The following is a 22,827-nucleotide window of genomic DNA, read 5'->3' as shown; positions in this document are numbered from 1 at the left end:
ACTGCACTGCCATGCCTTACCGAGCAGCCAGGCATATCGTCCAGCATGTAGCTCCAGGTAGCAGGGTAGCGTGGAGTTACGCAGCACCATGGCATCATTGATGTAGTGGTATTGCTTACAATTGCGGTACACCACCTCAATGGCATGAGGGACCACCAATTCTACATGGGTGCAGTCGAGGGCACTGATGCAATTTTGCATGCCTGCCAGTGCATGGAAGCCAACCTTAGTGTCAGCGAGCTCTTGGCCAGTCCGTGGTAGGGATATGTGGATTTTTGCATGCTTCAGGAGGGCATCTAGCACTTGGGTCAGCATGCGTGAAAAGAGTGGTTGTGATATGCCATGCAGCTGGCCCACTATGTGCTGGTAGGTGCCTGTGGCCAGGAAGTGGAGAACAGTCATTACCTTCGGTAGAGGGGGGATGGCAGTGTGGATTTTCTAGCAGGTTGACGATGTTGTTGTGTATCATGTCCAGTATGGTGGTGATGGTGTCCCAGTCCAACCGATACAGGGTGTGGATCTGCACAGGGGTTAGGTTGAATGGACTGGCTCTGATGCGAGGGATTGGTGGCTGCCGACCTGATACCACTGGCTGCACTGGTGGGACCTGCTGGGCCTGTCTCACCCTCCTTCTACTCCTGCATCTCCTCTGTGCTGACTGTTGTTGTTGTTGTTGTTGTTGTTGCTGGTATAGCAGTACAGGCATGTCCTCCAGCCCCAGGATTGCAACAGCAAGTGGGATCATTTTAGGATAGGAAGGGCTGTGGTGTGTGGGTGTGTTCCTTTTGTGTTGGGACAGTTCTATTGCCTCCACCTGTGGTGATTGTGTGCACCTGTGGCAGTTGGGTACAGAGCAGGTTGCTATTTATGGGTGATCTGCGATGCATGTAGTACCGCCATCGTCCAGGCCCTATTTACCGCCTTCAGGATGCCGGTAGGTGCATGCCCGTGTTACTTGTGATGTCCTCCTGTTAGCGGCATCCTGGTATTGCTGCCACGATGGGCATGTGGACGTTCGCATGCAGGTAAGAAGGGGCACGGTACAGGCGGTGGCAGTAATGCCGGGTTTTACGGCTTGTAATGGCACGGACCGGTACTCGATGCCGGTATTACCATTCTGCCTTCCTTTATTGAGTACCTTCATGCTCATAATGATGCCCTTTATCTTGTTTTATGCTTTTGTAATAGTGTCTCGTCTCAGACTGGTTGGCGGTTACATTATTATCCTTCACCATAAAATGAAAAGTTGTTTTTGTTTTCTCCTACATATCATCCTATGGTATCAGAGATGTTACTAATTGTCTTATTTTTCTCCTGATTAGCATGTTTTCACATTTATCTATTTTGGTGACTGAGGTATACCCTGTGGCCATGGGCAGGGCCGGGGCCCAGAAAATCTGGCTACTGGCCATGACCACGAGGGACCAGCAATGGGGTTGAAGTGGGCATGATCCTCAGGGACCGGCTTTGTGGTCAAGTTTTTCGAAATTGGGATAGGTTTGAATGTGAAGAAAAAATTTGCTCGTGGGTACAGGTTGAAGTGCTGGATGGGATTGCAGCAATATTCACGGGGAGGGTCAGCAAGAACTTGAAAGCATGGTTTTGCAAATATGTCCTGTGTTTTTTGGTGAAAAATGTATACAACACAGTGATATGACATTGGTGTCTGGGCAAAGGACCTGGCTGTTAGCAAGGAGATGTGTACTGTAATTTGGTCATTGGGGCATGCGGCATAGCCGAAGTGGTAGGTCTGAATGGGAAAAAAATATTCTGCTTGCGGTTACAGCCTGAAGTTGTGGACTAGATTACAACAAACTTGTGTGATGAGCATTAGCAAGGACCTGAAAGCATGTTTTGGAAATATGTCTTGCTGTTTTATTTTTCAAAAGTGTAAGAAAGTGAGTAGAAAAAGTAGTGATATACATTTGGTGTGTGGGGAGGCGGCCTGGTCCTCGGCAAACGCAAATGTGTACTCTGATTTGCTTATTGGGGAATGTGGCGTGGCCAAAGCCCATGCCCCATGAATTTGGAGACTGTACATGGCTGCAAGTCATGAGCACTGGCCATTGGTTACATTATTTGGGTGTAGTGAATAATGAGCTAGGATGCAGGGTAGGTACAGTGAATAATAAGGATGGTTTGATTTGGCTGTGGTCATGGTGGAGCCTAATGCTGTAGGCAATGGAACTATGATTTGCATCCCCAGCATGCGCTGCTGATAACAACACACATGAGTATGTGTTGCAAAAAATATGTTTCTTAAAGGAGGTTTATCGTTATTTCAAATATATGAAAAGGGGAGTTATTAATAACCTATATACAGTGATGTAACATCATGAAACATTTTGAGTTATAGTTGACAGAAAAACCTTTGTTAAAGGGATGTTATGGTTAAGATGCATCCCACCCTTGAGATTCCTCTGCTCCAATAGTTAGCCAGGGGTATCCCACTTTGACATCCCTTGGAATTTACCTCCTGGGTTCTCATGAGCAGTTGCCCATCTGAACTGTCCCTTCTATTTATGCACTTCTCTCACTGCACCATTTCTAAGTGCATTTATAGGAGCTGTAAGGGAGCTGTAAGGGAGGCATAGTGTCACAAGTATGACACTGACACTGCCACAATTGATACAATTTGTGAAACCTTTATTGACAATGTTGGGGCTGGAGAAACTCCTACTTTGCCCTATAACTAAGATGGGAGTAGTCTTGACTATCAAACGATAAACAAAACAGTCCTAGTTGAGTCCTTCAATTCAATATGGCCTGTGCTAATAAAACCTAAAGTCTGCCTATCGCTTGGACAAAAAGTGCAAAAAGGAGAAATGTGGGGAAAGGAAAAATCAGTGTTCAAAAAAATAAATGCGGTTGAACCAGCTCTTATCCCCAAATTAGAGCTTGCAGAGTAACACTGTCCCTGTAGGCAGGATGACACACTCTGGATAGGTTTCCCACACTATAAGCAGTTCCAAACCGTGGATTGAAGCCCACCTGGCTGTCCATGTTAAAGTCTTTTTCTTTACTTTCAAAGTTGTACTTCAACACAAAGTTCACAAAGGTCCCCCTCTGCCGAGCTCAGACCTTTCGGCAAACAGTACATGTAGGTTCCATTCTGTTGGGCTCAGACCTCTCACCTCAAAATTCAACACAAACATGCAAGGGGACTTCCTTCCCCAAGCTTATGGTACTTCAGGTCCCCCTCAGTCAGGCTCAGACCATTTTTGGATGTCAAAGACTTTCAAATGTGTGTGGTTCTCTTCACAGACCGCCGCAGGACCACTTCGACTCAAAGTTCACGTTTACTCTTGCTTAATTCACTTTTGCTTTTCATTCACTTTATAGCTTCAAACAATGTACCTTTCACAGAGACTTTCGAGTGGGCTACTTCATTTCACAGTACCACTCCGTTACTTAGTATTGCTGATCTCACAGCTGTCTTTTACTTCAAAGTTAATTCACAGGTCTGCCTTTCTTTGTGTCTCATCTACACTCATGCGGCCTTCACTTGCGATATAATGTTGCTACTTCATTCACTTTAACACACAGCGGTCTCTCAGGTCGCTTGCCAACTCAGCGGCTGAGTGTGTCTCTATCTTGTTTTGCTGTTACCAATTCACGAGTCAAGGTTATTAGGCTTGGCCTCGCCTTCCCAACCCTGCCTTTCGCCCGGGAGGGTCACTGGCATCCTTGAAACACAATGCAATCTTCACTTGTGGGATCTGGCCTTCTCCATGTGTCTTTTGTGGTCTGTCGGAGGCAACAACCTCCACTAGGGAACCCTTGGGTCATCGGCCCGCTGCCCTCGTCCCTTGGTCCATTGCTCTGCTCCAGTAGTTGTGCCTTTGTCCCGGATGTTATGCTCATACCAGTGTTCTGCCTTGCTCAGAATGTTTCTTTAGGTGTTGCCTTTTATTCGTGTGAGCAGAGCTAACTGGTATCAGGTGTATGCATTTAATGTAAAGTGCCTGACTTTGCCTGACTCAATTAATGGGACATGTCCACTATGATGTGAGACAGTTAGTCTAGTTACTCTCAGTCACCCTCTTCCTCGGCCCAATGTTTGTGTAAAAAGGGGATGTGGGACTAGGGTGGGGTAGATGAAAGAAAAAGGGGGGGATGCTGCATCTCACCATTGGTTGCCCCACCCCCACTTCCTGAAGACCCCTCACCCAGGTGATACTCCCACACTGGTCCAACCCCAGGAACTGGATACAAAAGCAATGGCCGTGTCCTGGCCACCTGGATGTCAGGTCCCCGAGGACTAGCGGGTGAGACACTCTTTGGTTTCGCACAGAGCACTACATACAATTTTTTATTTATAGGTAAGGGAACTACACATGCAAAAGATTTGTAGAAGATTGTTACGTGACAGTTAGAGTGTCGAAGCTTAATATGGTCTTAGGGTTATATGTACTTTTTTGGGAAGGGATTGTTGGATGGACGTGTGACTGTTTGAAAGCAGACATTGAGGGAGTGTTACACATATAAAATTTAAAAGGGTGGAAGGGCTGCCTTGTTTGATGGTGTGCACATGCCTTCCAGGCCTTTTAATGATCCATGGCCTGGAAAGGGGACTGTGGAGAACACAGATAGTTATGATGGTTGATTGACTAGGGTCTTTATTGTATGCTAGAGAAAATATTTGGAACATAAAATTGTTTCTGTCCTTTTATATTTTTCTCTAATATACAATTGTCCATTATTCCCATTAGCATAACACAAAATGCTAATGCAAATGTTGGAGAATCTTATGGAGTCTATCTACTTTACTGAGAAATGTAAAGTAGATGGAGTATATAAGATTGTTTGTGTAGTTTTATTTTTTAACTGTGAAAGGTGGCTCCTAAAGGAACCTTTTTTTTGTTTTTTTTTTATTTTTTAGCAGGAGAGGTCAGAAAGAAAGGTGGGGAGGGAAATGAGGGAAAAGGCACCAATCACAAATATGGAGGGGCAGGTAGACAAAGGAAAGATATTGCAAGTGTATTCAATCTAAGGTAGGGACAGTGTTTCTCATGCACCATGATTACATCTTCAAAAGAAAAGAAATTCAAAATTGTTCCACCCTGCAGAGTGGTGTGTTGCAGTATATACAGAGTACTGTTGTCTTTGAATGATATGGATCAACAGCTTCTTTTATCACTTGGATTTTGTGTCCCATAGAAGTAGGCTGTGTGGTTACAGTATTGGTTGAGGAAGATGAGGTGGAGGAAGATAGCTACTACATGCTAAGAAAGGAACAACCTTTCTTAGAGCATTGCAGTGTTTGGATTTTGTGGGGCGGTGCATGTAGGTGGTCCTGTAGGAGTTCTGTCCAAGTAGTCCATGCCTGAGTACAACGTTGCACTCAGTGCATTTCACTTTGGTAGCTTTATCCTTTGGTACATTTGCAACAGTGGTAAAGAACTGCCACATCCATGATTCTCTCTGGGTGCTAGTGGTAGGCACTTCCTCTACTTCTTCTTGGTCCTTTTCATTGTCTTTTGAAGTACTGTGCTCTTTTGGTTGCGTGGATCCTCCAGCTGTTGGTGGTGGTGGCTTTTGGGGAGGAGGGATCAAAATAGCTGATGCCATTTTAAGATAAATAGCAGTTTTGCTAATATTCTCCCACGTATGTGCTGTGCGCTAAATTGTTAATGGATAATGAGTAAGAATAGGTGTAGGAGCTGTGCAAGGGTCCATCATTTTGAGCTTCAAAGTTCCTAAATCAGCTGAATATGCAGTTCCAAACTGTTCACAAAGCACAGACCCATTTGAGGGGTGCGGACGCATTCATGGACATGTTATTATGCAGAGCGTGTGCACCTGTTCACGTGACACTGTCTGAAAAGTCTGCAATGACATGAGACGTTTGCAAATATCAACGAAGACAAAAACACTGGGAAAAGTTGTAAAAAGTGTATACAAGTGTTAGAAGGTGAAACATTGTACATTTGACAAACATTTTGCTATATTGGGGTAAGTATGATATTAGTAAGTTGTAGGAAATTAGCGTGCACTGGTAAAAACCCATGAAATTCACTGAATAATCATTGTTAAAGGGACGTTATGGTTAAGTAGCACTAATAAAAACCTATGAAATTCACTGAACAAACTTTGTTAAAGGGACATTATTGTTAAGTTGCACTAATAAAAACCTATGAAATTCAATGAAAAAATGTACTTAAAGGGACGTTATGGGTACAATTAAAACTGAAAACCCCCAGAAATGTGCAAGTTATGGTATGCTAAGCAACCATAACTTGGACCACCACTGTGCACTGTACACTTCATTATGCACTGTTTACTGGTGCACTGTGCACCAGTAAATACTTAATATCCTACACGTTCCTTATATTCTACACGTTCCTTATATTATACTCACCCCCCCCCCCCGCCCCCATGCAGCAGCTGCAGGGTCCACAGACAGTACAAATCATAAACCTTTCTGCAAAATGTGATGAACTAAGTAATGACTTTAAGGAACTTTTACATTATATCATAAATTATGTGATTAAAAATGTTCACTCTCACTGTGCTTCTTGCACCTGTCCCCCTTATCCCCAGCAATCATCCCCATCAAATTCCCAACATTTAAATGAAAACCGCTTTGATGAAACCTCATTCCCTTCCTCCCCTAATCATTTTTGTACAGAAATTCCTAACCCTCCCATTTATTTTTCCCATTCCGCTACCCCATCCCTTTCATAAATAAATGTATTTTTTACACTATAAATGTGTTTTATATTGTTGTGTAATATTAATTTTTTAAAGTCCAAATAATAATCGGCGAACTATGCGACTGTCCGAAATGTGTCAGTTTTCATATGACACACTTTTAATTAGCCCACGGACAGCGTGTCTGTTCTACGGACACTCATGAACATGCGCCCTGCGTCTGCCACCCGATGAGGGAGTGTCCGCATATGGCCATCATGGCCGCAGAAGCCTACACACGTTAATATGCATCTACACCCATGCAGCGTGATAGCCTGACCGCAAATGGTGTCTGTGTTCTGTGGACAGTTTAAAAGTACATTTTCCGCCAATCTACAGTGTTTCAAGTCGAACGTTTACACTTGCAGAGCTCCTGAACCGATTCTTAGTTGATTTGGCAACTTTTAACAACTTTTCAAGGCCTATTTACGACTCGGCACACCAGGTAAAGTCATGCCAACATCTCCCAAAAAAGCACACACAGCTTTATTCACATTGCACCTTGCTTTTTCCATTTGCGGACAAAATATATTTGAATGCATTCATATTTTTCTATAAGCAATTCAACAAAACATAATTTTCAAATTTGGAAACATTTCCGTCAACTTTCCAAATGTAACCTTTATTGCAAACTGCAATGAAATTCCTGTAACATACCCAAAATTGTTCCCTCTACAATGAACAGCAATGATGTCCGGATGTTTTAAGTGAACCATATGCTTACACAATGGGAATAAGTCAGCCCACGTCATTCTGTGCACTCCAAACCATACCACTACAAATTAACAGAGTCCAACATTTTCAGCCAATCCACAGTGCTCAAAATAGTCCTTCAGTCAATGGATCCAAGAGTCCCCCAAAACTCATACTCTCTGCCTCCTCAAAGACATAGCTATAGCCATGTTCAGTGCTCTCACCAAGCATAACTCCTGCTACCCTCTCTTCCTGTACACCAGTCTCAGGAAACCTGATTAGCTGACCCTTGATGTTCGCGGACTACCACGTGTCCGCGTACAGAATGGTAAATCGAAGGGAGTAGGGGGATTTTAATTCAATTTCAGTTATTTATTGTTTAGTGCAGTTTAGTTTAGTCTATTTATTTATAGAGCGCACCTAACCCTAGGGTATCTGGTCGCTTACACTTGAGCAATGGTTACAGAAACAAAAACAAAGCAGTTGACTTGTGTGACATTTCAGGTCAACATACCAGATAGGTAGAACGTGAACAAGGTAAGATGAGAAAAGTCATGTCATCAAGCCCGGTAACGGCTGTGTAAAGCAAACATATACAAATTGCAGAGGGAAACACTGTTTCGTGTTGGCTCTGAGTAGAACCTTTTTTTGTTGTTGTTTTGTTTTGGGTTTGTTAACAAACACCTTTTTTTCAAGTGCTTGCTTTTATGTAAAGTAGTACTGTACCCTCTACATCTTGTCTTCCAATTTTATTACATGAACTTGTTCTATGCATTCCTAACATTGTAAAGACAAATCTAATTTTCGACATCAGTGAAATGAATTCAACAAAGGTAGCAGGCGCCCCTCTCTCGGAAGAACAAGGCATGATAATAATCAGTGAAATAAACTCCATCTTCACGGAAAATATTCACACCATCGGACCTTAAATTGTCATTCTCAAAAAATGACATTCCTGTAGCATATAAAAAAGCAGATACCGCTTTATTCACAAGCTGCAGCGATTCTTCTCTTTTGCAGTAGGTAACAGTTCAATTAGACCTTTGAAAGCATCCTTCAGGGCAAACTGCAAATACATTGCAGTCACATACCCCAAACTGTTCCCTCCACAATGAACAACTATAATATCTGGACATTTAAAGTGTGCCATACTCTGACAGAATGAAATTTTGCTTGCCCAGATTACTATACAAACTGCATGCCAAAGAAATTCATCTTCTTGCAATCCAATACTTCCTCAGATGCTTTGATTTTCAACATACACCTTTGATGACTGGATCGAAGAATCTCCCAAAATCCATACACTCTGCCTCCTCAAAGACATAGCCATAGCCATCTTTGGTGCTCACACCAAAATACTCCTGCTACCCTCTCTTCCTGTACACTACACCCAGGAAACCTGATTGGCTGATCCCCCCGGTGTCGACCGACTACCGCGACAGTCCACAGTCTCTGTAGTCCCCTTTCACTGCCAGGCACCCTTAAAATACTTGGATGCGGCATGTGCCATCCAGGGACTACCACAATGTCCGCAGACACCGTAGCACGGACAGTAGCTATAATTAGAATACATATTAGAATGCACATATAACTATAATGGTTGTGGCCAGTGGCCAGATTCTTGGAGCCATGGCCTATGGCCATTCCCCCAAGAATCAGGCCACTGGCCACAACCACCACAATATAATTATAAACAACCATTTTGGCCACCGCCTTCATTGTTTGCGATTGGTCTGTTCAGCCGTCAAGTGGGCCAATGGGGGCAAACCGCAGTCAAAGCCAGCTCCCTCCAAAGGCCCACTCTCACAGCTCCTTCCTGTCTGGCCCCGTCTGGCCACTGGGTGGCAACAGTCAAACCGCCTATCCACCCTTCTACCTAGCCCCCTGCCTAAGAATATGATGATCATTGCTTGGTGCATATATCCATGATTACCCAACCCCATGGATATCCCCCCTCCTGCTTCCTTCAGACCCTCAGCATGCTGAAAACACCAAGCCAGAATGGCATCCCCTCCCTCACACAAACCCCAATAACACAGAATGTCTGCCTAATGACAAGAACAACCAGCTCCAGCCCACCTGCAAAGTATGCCCTCCAATTTCTATCCGGCCACATCTCGCTAGACTATGTGAGTCGTGAGCCCAGTCCACCTCTCGCACTCGCTGCAAAATATGTACCCCTGCAACTACCCTATGAAACCTACACCACCTCCTCTTCACCGATAGCAGCAGCCATTAGGTGAACACAGAACTCCTCTATCGCCTCAAAGACAACAGCAGCTCACAGGCATGACCATAATGCCTCGCCTCCCGCTCTGATTCCCATAGCGATGCAAAAGCCACACCCACAAGGCCCCCTCCCCACAACCCCATACACTACCCTGACCAACATCGTCCCCACTCACCGTACCAAAGAGCAGTACCGGTGCGATCCTCACGCCGACTGCCTTTTTTACAATACACCGATTGCTAGCAGGATGCAGGCAGAATCTGCCGACCCGCTACAACGGTAAAACCACCAACTGTAATTCTTGTCAATACTGTATGTAAGAATGTTGATCCTTGGAACCCTAGGCAAAATGAACGTAATCTAAAACTTCTACCTGCCACTCTTGCCAATATTTTAGGCAAGAATGTTAAACCCATGAATAGCATGTCACATGCACCTGCCACTCTCGAAAATATTGCATGCATGATTGTTAAAGCCATGAATAGCGTGTCACATGCACCCAGTCCAACTGTCCCTAGCATTATACTGCCAACAGCCATTACCTACAGTAATGCATGCATGCATGCTGATGCCAACACCAGAGGGCTACACATCTACAGGAAAGATCGGCAGCACTCCAAAGGAGGTATCGTCACACTCATAACTAGCAACCAGCTAACCATCAAACAGTTACCTAACCTAAACTTCCCATCATTCGAAACACTCTCACTTAAACTATTCCTCCCAAATAAAGCAAGTATTACCTTCCACATCTTGTACAGGCCCCCGGGCCCACCGCACTCATTTGAAGAAGACTTAGCCACCATTCTAGCTAATGACACCAAACCCTCCTCCAGAATAATCATCATAGGAGACTTCACCCTCGGCCTTCATGACTCGACTGACCCCCAATGCCACAGCTGTCAACATCACAATCACAGCATTTGGCTTCACTCAACGCATCTGCCACCCAACACATGTAAAAGGTCGGACTCTCGACTGGCTGGCAGACTTGAATGGTAACACACACATCATGTCCAACACCACTTGCCCATGGTCCGAAAACAATGTCATCACCTTCACCATCCCTAAACTCCACCTTTCCAACTCCACCACATCCATAGCCCCAGCCAGCCACACACACTAGAAATACCGAAAAGATCACTCCATACAACATGATCCCACTAGGAGGTCCCATTACTAACTACATCCACACCACCTGCGACCGAGGTACCTTAGTAGAACTTCACAACTCCCTTCTACTCACCCTGGACAAAATGGCTCCACTGAGCCTACACAAACCCAAACCTGTAGCACACCTCAATGCCTGGTACACCCCAGACCTCAAAACCTTGAGATTAGCCAAAAGAACCACTGAAGCATCTTAGAAAATGGCACCCAAAATATATCATAAATACCAATTCCTCTTGGCTGCAAACAATTACAAACTGGCGATCATCAAAGCCAAGAGCCATGAGCACATAACTAATGCCAAAACAGACACAAAAGAGCTGTTTTCCATTCTACGCGAACTCGAATCCCCCACCAAACCACCGGAAACCTGTACCAAAGGTACCGCATGGTGCTTGAACATCTAAAAAGCCCTCCTCGACAACGTCAGTCTAATACAAACTAAGATTGCCAATAAAAAAGCTGAACGCTACACCTGCCACCAACAACCTATTCTCATTCTGCGCAATCACCACCCCTGAAGTCACTAAGAACATTGCTGGCCTGAAACCATACTGATGCCAAGGTGACATCTGTCCTGCCCCCTTCATCAAAAACTGTGTAGCAGATTTCACCCCTCAGACCACCTCACTCCTTAACAATTCCTTTGCACAAGGGATCATCACAGACAATCTGACGGATGCCTCGGTCCTTCCCCTACTAAAAAAAAAAACACAGAAGACACGACTACTCCAACAAACTACTGCCCTATTATGACCATCCCTTTCCTCTTAAAAATCCTCGATAGAGCAGCCTACTTACAAAAACAGATGCACCTCTAGGCTCACAGCCTATTAGGCCTTCGTCAATCTGGATCCAGACCTAAACACGGCCCTGAAACTGCTCTGCTAGATCTCAAAATCCAAATGGATGAGATCAATGACAAAGGCAACCTAGCCATTCTACTACTCCTTGAACTCTCAACTTCGGTTGACCTAGTGAACCACAGAATCCTAAGTTAACAGCTTTCATCCGCTGCCCAATTCTCCGTCAAAGTCATTACCTGGATCGAGTAATGGCGAGTCATTCTTGTCCAATCGCACTATGAGAGTTTTCTCCAACACAACTGCTTCCCCACCTGCACAAGTCCTCTGCGGAGTGCCCCAAGGCTCATGCATATCGCTCACACTCTACAACATATTCACAAAGATCCTGTTTGACTACCTAGATCACCTGGGCATCATTTACACGAACTACACAGATGATATGCAGATCCTTCTGCCTATCACTGGCGACTATGATACCGACTCCGCAGCCCTCAACAAAATCTACCTATTCATCCAGAACTGAATGGCACAAACGAATTCTGTCTTAATAATGATAAGACAGATCTCCTAATGGTAGGCAGCCAATCACATCTCAACAAACTAGACCCTAAATATCAATCCTTCTCCATTAACAGAAACATCATTACTGTGCTAAAAAAAGTTAAAACTCTGGGAGTCTATCTGGGAGGGATGTGCGGGCTCCCCATACTGCAAAGTTTCATAATGATTCTAAGGAGAAGGTCTAATGAACTACATTTGTATATTTCACTTTAAGATGAAAAGTGATAAGCTGAATTTAGAATTGTGCCCAATAGCCTCTCTGTGATAAGCTGAATTTAGAAGTGTGCCAATAGCCTCTCTGTGATAAGCTGAATTTAGAAGTGTGCCCAATAGCCTCTGTGAAAGTTGAATTTAGAAGTGTGCCCAATAGCCTCTCTGTGAAAAGCTGAGTTCAGAAGTACAATTAGAAAGTTGCATTAAGAAGTATGCCCAATAGCCTCTCTGTGAAAAGCTGAGTTCAGAAGTACAATTATAAAGTTGCATTAAGAAGTATGCCCAATAGCCTCCCTGTGAATAGTTGAATTTAGAAGTGTGCCCAATTAGCCTCTCTGTGCAAGTTGAATTTAGAAGTGTACCCAATACCGTCCCTGGGAATAGATGAATTTAGAAGAGTGCCCAATAGCCTCACTGTGAATAGATGAATTTAGAAGAGTGCCCAATAGCCTCACTGTGGAAAGCTGAATTTAGAAGTGTGCCCAATTACCTCTCTGTGAAAGTTGAATTTAGAAGTGTACCCAATAGCCTCCCTGTGAATAGATGAATTTAGAAGAGTGCCCAATATCCTCACTGTGAAAGTTGAATTTAGAAGTATGCCCAATAGCCTATCTGTGAAAGTTGAATTTAGAAGAGTGCCCAATAGCCTCTCTGTGAAAAGCTGAGTTCAGAAGTACAATTATAAAGTTGCATTAAGAAGTATGCCCAATAGCCTCCCTGTGAATAGTTGAATTTAGAAGTGTGCCCAATTAGCCTCTCTGTGCAAGTTGAATTTAGAAGTGTACCCAATACCGTCCCTGGGAATAGATGAATTTAGAAGAGTGCCCAATAGCCTCACTGTGAATAGATGAATTTAGAAGAGTGCCCAATAGCCTCACTGTGGAAAGCTGAATTTAGAAGTGTGCCCAATTACCTCTCTGTGAAAGTTGAATTTAGAAGTGTACCCAATAGCCTCCCTGTGAATAGATGAATTTAGAAGAGTGCCCAATAGCCTCACTGTGGAAAGCTGAATTTAGAAGTGTGCCCAATAGCCTCTCTGTGAAAGTTGAATTCAGAAGTGTGCCCAATAACCTCTCTGTGAAAGTTGAATTTAGAAGTGTACCCAATAGCCTCCCTGTGAATAGATGAATTTAGAAGAGTGCCCAACAGCCTCACTGTGGAAAGCTGAATTTAGAAGTGTGCCCGATAGCCTCTCTGTGAAAGTTGAATTTAGAAGTGTACTTCTCGGTATCCATATGTGGATAGTAATGACAGAATCCTCTAGGATTACACATCCTTCCTACAAGCCTTTACAGACATGTTTGACAGGCAATATGCCACCCAAAAAGTGTGTAACAACCTTGTTGAGATATGATAAGGCAGTAGAGATCTTCTGCCATATATAGTTAGGTGTAGGAATCTTGCATAACAAACCATGTGGGCAGAAGATGTCCAGTTTACACTATTTTGTATAGGACTCAAATACAACTTAAAGGACGCCATGAGTGAAGTAATAACCCCACCAGATACCCTATCTGCATATGTATCACTAACCATCCGCATAAACCAATGGATGGGGGAGAGGAGAACGAAGGTCCTATGATAACAGGAGATATAATTCCAGAACAGAACTAGAATCAAAACATCTTTCTACTCCTGACCCAGAACCTATGCAACAAGGCAGCATTAGGGGACCTATTTGCCTGAGGATAGAGAAAGTAGATGCATGCTAAATCTCTGCTACTATTGTGGGGACAATGGACAAACAGGGCCTCATTACGAGGTGGGCAGTAAGGGATTACCGGCACCGGTAAGGGAACCGGTGCCGGTAATCCCTTACTGCCCTACTACGAGTTCCCTTTGCGGGTCCTTCCTTAACGCCTGGTTTTCCCAGGTGTTAAGGACAGGACCCGCAAAGGGATACCAGGGTCGATAACGGAACCACAATTTGCAGTACCGTTATTGCCACCTTTCCCCTCCCCATTTATGGGGGCTCAAATGGGAATGGGGAATGGCTCTGGTGAATGGGGAATTACCGGTCCTGCCGACCTCGCAATGGACCGGTAATTGCTCCGTCCACCAGACCGGAGTCGGAACAATTTTGGAGGCAGCCATGGCGCTAATAGCGCCATGGCTACCTCCAACCTCGTAATGAGGCCCACAGTCTTTCAATGTAAAAAGAGACCCTCGGGTGAACCGGGAAATGATTCTGCTCATTAGAAGTAGGGAAAGATCTAACAAGCTCTACTATGACCATTCCTCCCATCAAAGAAATCACAACACCAATCCATGCCCCTCACATGTTTATGAAAGTAGAACTAAGAACATGTAATGTCATATGGAAGAATGTTATGGCCCTAATAGATAGTGGTGCTATGGGGAATTTTATTGACATTTTGTTTGCACAACAGAGCATATTACTTTTCCCAAAAGCCATTCCAGAACCCATTGTTTCAGTCGATGGTTCTGATCTAGTATCAGAACCATTTCCCAGAAAACCACTATTCTCACTATGTCGTACCATCAGTATCAACAACAGAATATATGTTTTGACGCTATTGCAACCCCGACTATCAGATCATTTTGGGAATACTGTGGTTAGAATGCCATAATCCTGTAATTAATTGGAGGAACCAAGAAGTAGAATTTAAATCCCCTTTCTGTCTAGAACATTGTACCCAAGATCAGATGAACCATATTCGTGATCCCCCTCCCAAAGCGAAGAACCCTGACCCTTTCCAAGTCCATACAAAGCTCATGACTCTCATCCCTCCAGAATATCATGATTACAATATTTATTTATTTTGCATTTTTAAAGCGCTCACACAGCCCGCGGGCATCGAGGCGCTGTTACAGGATTTCTTTTTTTCCAAGTTGCGTAAATGTTTTTTTTGTCTTAGTTACATATTTATAATGTGCTTAAATACCTAGAGGTTTCAAACCGCAGACCCGGGGATTGAACCTGTGTTGCTTCGGCCCGTCTTGTTTCCAAGGCGAACACGTTGCTGCTGAGCTATCCTCCCGGGACAATATTGTTTACAGTATTGTGTTTGACCCTGTTGAAGCAGATAAGCTTATGCCTCATCGGCCATATGATTCCCAGATATATCTAAATCCTGGGGCTAGTTTACTATACGGAAGCACTTATGCTCCCTCTGAAAAAGAAAACCTGATACTTAAGACATACATCGATGAAAACCTCAAAAAAGGGTTTATACGTCATTAGACCTCTCCAGCAGGTGCTCCTATCTTCTTCATTTAAAAAAGTAAGAAACAGAACTCCGACCCTGTCTGGATTGCAGACAATCAAATGTTATTACTGCTCAAAAAACAGTTTACCCTGCCATTAATTATAGTCCTGTTAGATCAAGCAAAAAACAGTAGTATCTACACCAAATTAGATCTCAAAGGGGCATACAAGTTGATTTGAATCTTTCCTGGAGATGAGTGGAAAACGGCCTTCCGAACCTGATTCGGTCATTACGAGTACCTTTTACTGTTGTTTGGGTTATGTAATGCCCCCGATGCCGTCCAACACTTCCTCAGCGATATCTTCAAAGACATCTTAGACGTCTACCTAGTAATCTACTTGGACGATATACTAATCTATTCTCAAACCCTTGAAGAACATATACAGCCTATCCAAAAAGTCCTAAAAGGGTCAAGGGACATACGTTATTTGCCAAATTGTATAAGTGTCTTTTCCATCAGGAAAGAATCTCTTACCTGGGGTATATCCTCTCTCCTGAGGGAATAGATATGGATCCTGCCAAGATTGATGCCATCCTTACATGGCCTATACCATTAGGAGTGAAAGATCTACAAAGGTTCTTGGGTTTCCCCAATTATACAGATGTTTTATCCCTGAATACACCCGACTGCTTATACTTCACACACGCCTACTCTAGAAAAACACTCAATTTCTTTGGAATCAAGCCACCCATGCAGCCTTTTTGGAACTCCAAAGATGATTCACATCTTCCCCCATCTTACGTCTTACAGATCCTTGTCTTCCATCTGTAGTGGAGGCAGAGACCTCCAATTTTGCATTGGGAGCCTTATTATTACTGAAAGGCTATGAAGCATGTCTAATGCATCCTCTTGATTTCCATCCTAGAACCCTTTCCCAAGGTGATCAGAATAATAATATCTTCGAAAAAGAACTACTGGCTATCAAAGATGCCTTCATTCCTTTGAGGCATTTGCTAGAAGGGGCTTGACATCCAATCACTGTTATCTAGAATTTAAAAAGACAACCACAGCAAAGAACATGAGACAGGCTTTTACCTGGATTCCACCTTATCCTTGTCAAGACAAACTAATGCAGTCAGGTCCACCTCTGCCTACACGTGCAAACTCATTTCAGCCTGCAGACCATTCCTCACCACCCACAATAGCGTCACACTAGCGAGAACACTTATCATGGCAAAAATAGATTACTGCAGTGCTCTATACTTAGGCACCAGCCAAGAAAAACTGTCCAAACTCCAAACCACCCAGAACAATGAGAATTTCCCTAAAAACGCTTGCCCTCACGCACAAATGCCTAGCCAACAAGGCTCCGATCTATCTCTGCAGTCTGCTTTCGCGCCACTCCACTGCCCGTCCACTAAGAATTGCTCAGACTCACTGTCTTACTATCCCAAGGTTTAAGCTCCAAAAAGCGGGAGGCACTAGCTTCCCTGTCCTAGCCTCCAAACTTTGGAACACCCTCCCCGCTGCCATCAGAGCTGAAGACTCCTTCAACACCTTCAAGAATAAAACCAAATCTTGGCTCTTTGACCAGCAATAGTTGTGTTAGACATCTGTCCTACTTACTCAGCCTGCCTGTTCCCCTGCACGATTTCCGGTCTGCTACCTTCCCAACTACCTCAGGGATACTTCCTCTGCGGAGCCTAGGGACACTGTACCATGTGTAATATATGTAATTATTAAGATTGTTATTATGCTGTATTGGTATACTTTTATTGTAATCTATCTGCCTGTATGTTCTTTTCTTGCAACCCTGTACAAATTGCGCCCTGATGCCACCAGGCCTGATGGTCTGCGCGTTATAAATAAACAAATACAAATACAAATACAGAACCGCTGGATCCATTTTTTTCTTGTTTTGATTTTGTGGTTATCTACAAACCTGGTAATATCAACACAAAAGCAGATGCCCTGTTCAGATGTCATATAGACCATGCAGAATCTGCAGGTATTAAAATACTGATGCTCACTACTAGACCTGTTCCATTGTGGGAAGGTGAGCTAAAAGAAACATACTTGCAGAAAGAAAAGAAAATATTCCTGGACACTCATCCCTCTCCTCATGAAAGACAAGGACTGTATTTCAGAGAAAAGAAGTTATGGCTACCCACAAGGAGGTATCATTTGATGGCCCTCCAGTGGTGTCATGATCTGCCTTGTGCAGGGCATTTTGGGATCTCTAAGACCCTTAAGAACCTGTAAAGATACTTCTGGTGGAATGCTATGATGCAAGATGTCAAGGACTATGTGGAGCGTGTGCCCGTTCTAAAACTACCAAAACTTCTCCTGCAGTTCCTTTAATGCTACTAATCCTTCCTGAACATCCCTGGAATCCAAGGGATTTTATTAACAACCTCCCACGGATTGAGGGTTGTTCGGTAATATGGACCGTTGTAGACTCCTTCACCAAGCTAGTCCATTTCATAGCTCTATCACAAATTCCTACTGCTTCCCAACTTGTCAAAGAGTTTGTTAAACACAAATACAAACATCATGGACTCTCACGTAACATAGTAACTAATATAGGGTCACAATTTGTTTCAGCTGTTTTGAAAGCTATAGCCAAAGCCTTGTCGATATCCCTTTATTTCACATCTGCATATCATCCCCAAGGGGACGGACAGGCCGAAAGAGTGAATCGACCATAGGTCAATATTTGCACTGTTACACTATGAAACATGAAAGGAATTGGGTTTCATTCTTACCTTTGGCTGAATTTGCACGCCTTCCACACCTCATTACAAGATACCCCTTTTCATGTATCTCATGGCCTGCACCCCATATGCCTTCCTTTGACCTCTTTGTATAATACCACTGTCCCTGCAGCACAAGATATTGTCCTTCTATTACAAGCCAGGCACAAGGTTGCCCTACAACATCTAACACAATCTCAAATGGAGGCTAAAAGATATGCAGACAGAAAATGACATCAAAGCCCTAAATATGTAACCAATGATATGGTCTGGTTATCCAGGTCAGGTAGGTGTCGATTTCAAAAGGATCGAATGCAATAGGGTCGACGCAATAGGGCCGAAAACAAAAGGATCGATTTTTTTTTTTAATTATATATTTTTGGGTGGGTTTTCGTATAGGTAAAAAAAGTGTTTTTTACCAAAAAAACAGGGGTTGGGTGGTCCTTTTGAATCGATCCTTTGACCATTTGATCCTTTTGAATCGATTCTTTGACCTATAACCGTCTAGGTACATATGTAAAATCCTGTTATTTGGGACCCTTTCCGATCAGCAAAATCATCAATCCAGTGGTAGTACAACTGCCGCTTCCTAATTCATACAAGATCCACCCAGTGTTTCATATATTGCCACTAAAACCGGACGGTCACTCCCGATTCTTTGTTGACAGCTCCCAACAGGACACCCTAGATGTTGTGTCGGATGGGGAATATGAGGTCTCGCGCCTCCTACATTCCAGAAGGTACCGTAATCGAGTGGAATACCTGGTGGACGGAAGGGCTATGGCCCAGAAGACAGTCCCTGTCATAGATCTCCATGCTCCAAGGCTCCTACGGTTATTCCACAAGTCACATCCGGGAAAGCCAGGGTGGTATGCCATTCCTTCCCCATTCCTTCCCCAGGAGGGGGCCCTAGAAGGGGACGTACTGTTAGAAATGAATTCCGTCCAAGACATTCCCCTGCTCCTCCAGGCCTCATATAGCAACCCCGATGGACATGGTGCTATGTAACCAACATTGCTAAGTTTTCCCATTCCACATTGTTTGTGAAAGAACAAACTACCACCTTGAGATGGCCACCTTGTTATATTATGTATATACAGTGGCTCCTATTGGGCTCTGTGAGTCCGATGTTGTCATCCGCGTTCGGTCGGCAGACAACAACATCGGACTCACAGGGCCCAATAGGAGCCACTGTATATACAGGACCAAGAAGGAACAGGGGGTGCCGGACCGAACACGCCTAGCCTTGAGAAAGACCTTTGGGTCGAAACACGTGTCGGCTGACCACATGGGACATTAAGATCCCCACCCTCACACTGTCTGGGTGATTTTCAAGTAAATAAACAGGCCTGTCGCCAAGCAGCGCTCGCCAACAAAAACACAAACCTGTGTGGAAAAAACAAACTTTTTTCATCTATTTAATAAGGCAAGGTATCCAAGTTATCCTCAACTCTCTACCAAAGAAAAGAGGTGTGGGCTACACCTCAACCACAACCTGTGACCTTGCCGCAACAACTCAAACCAAGGAAATCCCATTTTAGAGCTCAGCGAGGTTGGTTCCAACCTAGAGCCCAAAAAACCCACTTGTTATATTATGTAACCCAAACCAAAATGGTTAGCAAGTGGGACCATGCTGCCCAACCCAAGCTGCACGCCAGCATCCACGTTCAGCTAGCAGTTGTTATCATCAAGCAGTCAGTATCAAAACAGGACACAAGCAAAAAGCAGTGTCTTTTGATGCAGATCCTGAGATGCCATTTGGAGATTATAAGTATTTAGTCTTCCTTAGCTTTCTTATCTGTACAGACCGCTTTCCTAAGTGATGATATGATATATGATATGATATGGCATTTGTAACGCGCCTATACACAAGTGTTTCAAGGGGCGAAAATCCTTACTAAGCCCATTATGTGTTTTTCTGAAACCATGAACCCTTGACTCTAAACCCTTTTTCTTAAACTGGAACTCAGTTTACATACCTTTTCAAGATACCCTGGTGGTTGAGCTCCAAGACTGGAGATAAAAGGTGATTATTGTTATACTGGTGAAGGGGGAAATAACTCCCTAACTGACCACTATTACCAACACTAATTAGTTGTTATTGATTCCACTACAGCTCCTGTTTTGAGGTGCCAGGATATCTACTTGAAGCGTCTATTTTATGTTGCTTCTGTTTTGGTAGTCAAAGTCGCCTCCTGCTTCTCATTGCTGAACAGAGAGTAGTCTTTGATGCCCAAATTAGGAGTAGACCCTTATTTGTGATTCCCAGGAGGATGTTGCTGTTTGCAGAATCACAGTTCTGTCAGTTGGCCTCTTGTGTCTCTTCCATGGCCATCGGAAGATAAGGTTTGTCAGCCGACCATATCCATAGAGTGTCAGGCTTTAGTTACAGAGAGGGAGACAGCAGGAATTGCAGGCCTCTAAGCCATTCCCATTAAGCCATTCTTTTGTCCCCCCAGTGATTCAGGGGTTGAGGATTGAGTGACTAAAGCGGACAAGGACAGTTTCCTCAAGGTATGTAATTTCTTGCACTCATTCAGGCCTTCCTTTCGGGATGTGGGTTTGAATTGTTTTATAAAACCTGCACTTTATTTTTACCAGACCATGGATCCTTCAGTTAATCCAGGGTTTCAAGCTGCATTTTGTCATGCTCTATCAGCAGCTGTATTACAGGTGAGTGATCTGGATATCAGAGGAGAATTAGGCTCTGATATCTCAGGAGGTGAGAGAGCTGTTGCTGAAAGTGGTAGTAGAAAGATGTCCCTTCTCTTTAGGCATTTTAGTGAGCAAAATGTTCCTAGTGCTCAAGAAGGATAAAGGGGCTTCATCCTGTGATCAATCTAAGAGATCTTCACAAGTTCATCATCTACCATCGCTTCAAGTTGGAATTGACTGTTTAGTTCAGAGACTGGTTACATCGCATTTTATTTATTGTATTTTTGCATTTATAAAGCGCACACACAGCCCGAGGGCATTGTGGCGCTGTTACATGGAGGGACGGCTTTGTTACATTAGCTTACACAATGTGTTGCATGTAGGTACACTACATTACATTGCGTATTGTTATAATGCACATTACATATTATCAGTGTGGGCTGTTCAGCTTGCAGGTTCAGACAAATAGCAGTGTCTTGATGGCTTTACGAAAAGTGAAAGGAAGCGCCCCCAATTTCAGCACGATCCTCCCCGCAATGAGAGGCAATAAGGGACTCTCCCGTAGTGGGAATAAGACCAAGACAGAGTGCGGGTGAGCGTAAGTGGGAGTTTATCCAAAGAATAGGGCATGCAAAGAACTCTGCAACCTCCGAGAGCGCTCTGTCTGACAATAGCAAAGACAGGCGTATTTCTAATACAAAAAACGTCATCAGAACCTACACACTATAGGGGGCACAAGTTAATTGGGATTGGGTGTCGTCGACTAACTATAGGTGTTGCTGCAGCGTGGTTGGTCTTGGCGTGAGGACGTCACTGGTCAGCCTCGTGGGTTGGGTTGGGCCTGGCAGGCCAGCTTGAGGTCATCCGAGCGGTGTTGGTATGCTGGGGCAGCCTGTGACAAAGATGAATACCTTTCCTGACTCGTTTGCCCTAGGCCATGCACACTGCAGTTATTCAAGAAACGACATCTAAGTTCATCAATAAATCGCTCAGCAGTTTGTCTTATAAAATAAACGCAACACATGAGGAATGCACCTCGTGAGAGGTCCAGTGGTTGTCGGTTGGGGTGAGATTTACCTGTGTCCTATTGACCGGTATTTTAGGTCGAGGGGCTGGGCTCTGGGGCCTGAGCCGAATGATACATGTCTGTCTGCCGCGTTAGAAGTTATTATATAAATGGGTCTCTGTGTCTTGTCCCAGTGATGGGGGTCGTCATGATTCTTGGGGTGGTCTAGGGGGGGTTGTGGAATTTACGAGAGGGTGCTGGTAGATCAGTGGATTCAAACGTGGGTTTATTACCGTGCTGTAAATAACACAGGTGGCGGGCTGTGGCCTTGGGTGCGGTACCGGGGCCTCTGACTCTCTGAAGCGGCTCCAGCTTGGTTGGGGGAGGTGAGGGAGCGCGGCACAGGCCTTAGCTTCTTTATCTGGCAGGCTTGGTAGGGTGGGAGGGAGAATGGCCTTGCATATATTCACAAAGGTTTTTTCCTCGTGCGTTGCTAACTTTTGAATGCAGAACTTTTATAATGTTCCGCCTTATTTTGATGTTATTTAAACACACATATATATTTCAATTTCGTTACACATTTCTTTAATACAGTCGGTCCGAGTACCTTTTCATTACCTAACATTATATTTACTACATGGTGTGATTATTTTATGTACATTAGACGTTACACGAGGTAGTTCTAGGTTATGGCCTACAGAAATTGATGCTCGCTGCTTTAGGTGATTAAGAAAACATATATGAGTTCAGGTTTCTCCATAAAATTGTAAGAACACTTATACAGATAAAGGCTACACATTTGGTCGACATCTTTCTCTGTGGTTATAGCAGCACTAGTCCAGACCTTCTTTAATATTCATACTTGTAATTGAATTC

This window comes from Ambystoma mexicanum, chromosome 5q (assembly GCF_040938575.1).
Source record: "Ambystoma mexicanum isolate Mex_15411 chromosome 5q, UKY_AmexF1_1, whole genome shotgun sequence".
Lineage (NCBI taxonomy): Eukaryota > Metazoa > Chordata > Amphibia > Caudata > Ambystomatidae > Ambystoma > Ambystoma mexicanum.
Note: the sequence above shows the minus strand (reverse complement) of the source record.